This window comes from Cyrtonyx montezumae, unplaced genomic scaffold (genome assembly GCF_038088225.1).
Source record: "Cyrtonyx montezumae isolate F1298 unplaced genomic scaffold, pur_monq_1.0 scaffold_8, whole genome shotgun sequence".
NCBI lineage: Eukaryota > Metazoa > Chordata > Aves > Galliformes > Odontophoridae > Cyrtonyx > Cyrtonyx montezumae.
In genome coordinates this window covers 59134508-59140463 of record NW_027072089.1, presented here as the reverse complement: position 1 = coordinate 59140463, position 5956 = coordinate 59134508, and positions in this window count along the sequence as shown.

The following is a 5956-nucleotide window of genomic DNA, read 5'->3' as shown; positions in this document are numbered from 1 at the left end:
GGAAATAAATCATGTGCAAACATATATATTCATAGTCTTTACCTGACTTTAATTACAGAATTGAAAAGTGTTCATTATTTCCCACAAAATAATCATTTCCTCAAAAGCATATTATAAGATGACAAAAGAGTCAGAACAAAGAGAAGAAAATAAACTATAGGCCTTCCTACAGGAAGAGGAAAGCAGAAAACAAAACCAGAAAGGAAAAGAACATTGAACTCAAGCCAAAATAAAATAAATTAAAGGAAATCAAACAAACAAACAAACAAAAAACTTACAAAGAGAAAGAGAAAGAGAAAGAGAAAGAGAAAGAGAAAGAGAAAGAGAAAGAGAAAGAGAAAGAGAAAGAGAAAGAGAAAGAGAAAGAGAAAGTTAGAGATGGAAAGATAAAAAAATAAAGACAGAAAGATGAGGTACAGGTTTTTTCCTTTGATTTTTGACTTCTACAAGGAAAGAAACTGATCACTTGGAAAGTGAAAGTCTCTAAATGAAAGATGAGATTGTTTGGATTTATTTTTAATTGAAAGATTACTATATTTCTTTTTAGGAGAAAGGAAAATCCGGAAGTAGAAATTTACAGTAATAATCTACAGAAATTACCTTTAGTCACCTTTTAACTTCTCTCATTGGAATGGAATTGAGTGGTGGACAGAGGGAAAGGTGGAGGGAGGAGCTGGTTTTTATATTCAAAGAATGCACTGAAGCCTGATATTTTCACCAGAGTGCAAAAATAAATAATATGGAGCACTGCATATAATGGATCCAACTTAGTCAGCACCAGAGACCTTCAGGTGAGGTGCAGCCTGTGACATGGAGCTTGGAGCCACTTGTGACTTTATGACAAGACCATTTCTCCACACACAGTTTCTAAATGTAAAATGGAACTGACTGGATTAGAAGTCTGTGTATGTCAGGGAATATGCAGTGTGTATAGAAGTGATGTCTTGAATAGGCTGGGTGAGAAGTATATTCCTTTTGATTGTTGTCTCTTTCTTTTTAATGTTCTCAGAAAATGGCTGTATCTTTCAGAGTCTCTCAAGGATTTTTAGATAAAAAGAGAGGTTTTATCTTTGCATGTCTATAAGCAGTGAAAAACTCCGGAGACTGAAACCTACAGGCAATTCAAATAAACTAAATCCGATCAAGGTAATATCAATGCCAGAATTAGAAGAAAACCCAGAGAGAATATCAATAACAACATTAAAACAGCAGGTTTCAACTGGAATCAATAGGCAGTATAAACAGAAAAAATTAAGTCACAAAGTGATAGTAGATAAAAGCTCCCCACTCATTAAAATTCTGTTTGTCTTTGTGTCTTTTTATCAATGTACCTATATATCTATGCAAGTGTATCAAAGTTTATAATGTAAAAGAATGATGAAATAATCTAATTAATTTCCGGTGTCATTTCACATATTTCTTTCAAGTTAAAACTGCAATATTAATAATGGTTTGCAGTTTAATAAAATATCTCTATGTCCTATTAACTTCTATATCTGCTTGTTATAAAGCCCTTTTTTTATCAAATAGCTAAACTTCAAAAGATTTCTACTTTGATCTGAAATGAAAAAATGAGGTTCATTCCATTTGTACAGAATAACCTCACTATATTTTACAGAAAGACAGTTGTCTGTTACTGCCTTTCTGTCTCAAAATATATTTTAACTTCAGCAAGTGAGAGGAAAAGAATACTGGAGAGAGAACACAAATAAGAACAGGGCTGGAGCTGGGTCTTAAAATTTATGACCACTGGAGTGAGTGAGATATTCTTCCCATTCGAAAACCAATAAAAGTATCAAGAATGAAATGTGTGGGTGTTTACAGGTGTGTTTAATGCTCTGGAGTGAGCTTCCATGGTTTATTTCCACTTTCAAAACTGAGATTTTAACAATATGTTAATCTCCTATGATTTTCTGACAGCTTTTTCATTCCCATAGGAAATATATATATATAATTCAGTAAGGGAGAAATATTCTAAATATGAGGTTATTTTGTGAAAATTATATCACAAAAAAAAAACATTTTAGAAGATGCCCTCCCAAACTTCTAGAGGGTAAATTTACAATTCTTCCATGATCATAACATAAGGGAATTCAGGACTGGGCTTAAATTAGACCCCATCTAAGTGCTTCCTGCTTCTTGACTGAAAAAGGAAAAAGTCATATTTATATATTCCTAAGACCAAATCTTTGTAAAGAAATATCATGAACCACAGTCAACATTACCACTTCAATTGGAACATCTTTTTTATTAGATCATCTAAAAGTTGCTGGTAAGTGAATTGGTGGGAAAGTTAAAAAAATGCTGTTAGAACACTAGAGAAGCTTAGTATGACAGGAAATGTGGGAAAAAAATATAAAAAGGTGGTTAGCTATAGCAATATATGCTATAGCAAGAGTACTATTTCTTATTAGTATACTGTCCAGTACAATCTTTATGCTGGAGCATATCAACATCCTTTGCTGACAATGGCCAGCTCTGTCAGTAAAAGGTATTTTCATCCACTAGTACTCATTAGTACTTCTCCACATCTTCAATACATAAGCACACAGCTTCAGATCAGTCATGCCATCAGCTTCCAGTACAGTACCTCCATACAATAATAGCTCCTTGTATCAGCTATTTCCTCTCAAAATATTTCTGCCACAGAATAGAACAGTAAGGGTCAGTTCTCATTGATGTTTCTATAAATGATCTGAATGAAGGACTCATATGCATACTAAGTTTGAAGGTGATACTAAATTTGGAGGAGCTGTGCCCCCTGTAGCAGTAGAAAGGCCCCAAGGTTACTGTGCTCCAGTAGCCCAAAGGGCCAACCATAGACTGGGATGCACCAGGTCCAGCACTTCCAACTGGGCAAGGGAAGGGTTGCTCTGCACTGGTGTGACCTCACCTCAAGCAGTGTTCAACTTTGGGCATCACAATGTAAGAAGGACAGTGACTGTCCAGAAGATGGCTACAGAGATGGGAAAGGGACTGGAGGGCAAGGAGTATGAGTAGTGATTGAGCTCCCTGGTCTCAGCGCAGAGCAGAGGAGCTGAGGGGAGGCCTGATGGTGGCTGCAGCTCTCCCAGGGAGCGGAGGGGCAGCGCTGAGCTGTGCTCTGTGTGACAGCGACAGGGCCCAAGGGGACAGCATGGAGCTGTGTCAGAGCAGGGGCAGCTGTGGGTTAGGGACAGGTTGTTCATCAGAGAGTGTTCAGGCACTGCAACAGGCTCCCCAGAGCAGTGGTCACAGCCCCAAGCTGCTGGAGTCTGGGGAGTGTTTGGACAATTCTCTCCATGCTTGGCTAGATTTTCAGGTTGTCCTGTGTGCAGGGAGGTGTTGGATTCAATGATTCTTGTATGGACTCAATGATTCTTGTAAGTCCCTTTCAACTTGGGTTAATCTAAGATTCTAACACATCTACTGCTCCATGCTTACCTCTGCTTGCACTGCCAACCCAAATGAATCTGCAGTGATTAATGTATTGAACAGACAAGTAGTTGCTGCCTCTCAACCACTGGCTTAGATTAAACCATTGGGACTTGATGTATCTTCCAAATTGTACATGTTCCAGGATTAGACTGAAGTCTGATCTAATTGATCATCTATATATTTTTAATTTCTTGCATTGAAATTCTGAAGAAGTATCATGACTTAAAGATGTTTGTGCTGCAAAAATGATAGCTAGAGATTTGAAGAGCAACTGTAAATAAAAGCTGAGGAATTTCTGCTTCTTGGCATCCATTACTCTAAGCAAAACCAGACATAAAGCAGCTAAATGAAATAAAGTATCATGGCAGTTTACAGTTCATGTATGAATGCATTCACATTTAATTATGTTTATATGTTCAAAACCAGATGTTAGATTATTCAAAGATAATGACAAACTTGTGAAAGTAGAAGGGAAAACTGCATGCAGTGCAAGGGAAGTGTTTCAGAAGGTTATGTTTTTCTGGTCACTAAACAGACAGATGACTTGGCATGGCACATTTTTAAACTGAAAAAAAAAGAAGGTTTGAGTGCAATTTTTCTGGAAGAATGTGTTCAGAATTGGTTTCAAAGAGGATAGATAATAAAGAGTAGTAAGAGGGGAGAATGGTGGCTGCTGTATTAGATTCTAAAAATTTTTTATTCAGGTTGTCATAAAATCTCAGTTCTTCATGCCAAATTCAGAAGAAACAGTGAGCTAAAGTGCTACATAACTTTTTCTAACCCTCTGTATAACCTGTCATTAGCAATCCTTAGAAACAGTTTGTCATGATGGAGGTGCTCAGCATGGAATATACAATTGAATTCATAGATGATTTAAACTTCTGTGTTTTTTTGTTTTGGTTTGGTTTTTGTTGTTGTTGTTTGTTTGTTTGTTTGTTTTCACTTAATAGTAGTTTAAAGTTAATTGATATAAATTTGTTAATTAACTGTCCAAAGGAAGTTTTATAGTTATTGTTGTTTCTATTTTCCCTGGAAATTGTACATTGTGTGAAAAAGATTAGCAGTACAATACGATGCTGTTATCAGTTTATCTATTTGTTTTATTTCATATGACAGTAAGCATTAACATTCTGAGTCAGATGTTCTCATTAATGTGACTCCCATCACAAAACTGAAAATACACAGGATACCAACACTTCCAAATCTCTCTTTGTTCAAATCACAAACATATTCTTAAGAGTGCCAATCTCACAAAATTTGTGAATACTCTTACTGAGAATAAGTCCTACTTGCCTAAGGACAGGAAAATAATGGTGCAAAAGTCCTTTAGTGTCTACTGCAAATTTTGAGTACTTACTCCAGAATCAAGATCCTCAAAACCTCTACTGCCTCCATCCTAACACAGATATATCAAAAGGTCCCATATGCCTAAACATGTATCCATATACTTCATTTGGCAGGCCCAGATTTTAAAGTTTTGGGAAAATGCCCTCTGAATCAAATTGTAAGCAAAATAGGACCAGGGGAACGTCTTTCAAATAAAGAGTTTCAGTTGAAATTGTTCAGCTATTTGAAAGAACAAGAGACAAAAAGAGAAACAAACGGTGTCATTTTGGACATCAGGAAAACACTATCGTCACTTTGAATACAGTCAAGATTATGAATAGATCACCCAGAAAGGCTGTCTTTGGGAGGTTTCAGGAACTTACTACATAAAACCTCTAACATCCTGATTTGATCTCACAACTGGTCCCTCTTTTAACAGGAAGATCAACTGGGGATCACTTGAGGTCCTCTTTTACCAGTATTAACTTCCACCTGCATGGTTTTTATATATTATTTCTTACTGGTTGCTTGGTGCCAACTCTTACAGGATCCTCAAATATGTTTTGAGGTAGGAGGCACAAATGCAGCAGGGGCCAGTAGTGTGGTCTGCTGTCCCTTACAAATTTAATTTAAGCTTGGCTGAGATTTAAGACTTTGAAAATCATTACTGAATATCTGCAACTGAGCTTCTTAAAAATGGAATAGTAAGCTCTCCAGACAGTCCTTCTACACGGACTGCACTAGAATGAAATGACCTCTCCACTGTTGCTGGGAGTCTTTCTAACTATTATCTCCCATGTTTAAACAGTTTATGATGTTTCCCACAAAATTGTGCAAAATTCTGATCTTTACATTTGGTTCAGATAATATTTCACATCACCTGGAATGCCTTGTCAGTTGCCAAGTTAAGCACTTCTCTCTATAATTAAACACAGCAGAATCTAACTCAGAATGAATTACTTATTTAATACATTTAGCCCTATATTTTGCTTATAAATTTTCCTTGAAACAAATGTACAGCACTTAAATCAGAGATACAGTCTCTCTCCTGATGGTATTTGGGCTCATGTTGTCTCCCCAGTTGGTTAATGATAAATGAACACCCCTGACAGATGGTGTTGCATGCAAACCTTCACATCAGTAAAGGCTTTAGCATTTGAAGGAAGGTTTGGTATTCACCTGGTTGCTAACCAGTGCTATTTTTACCATATGC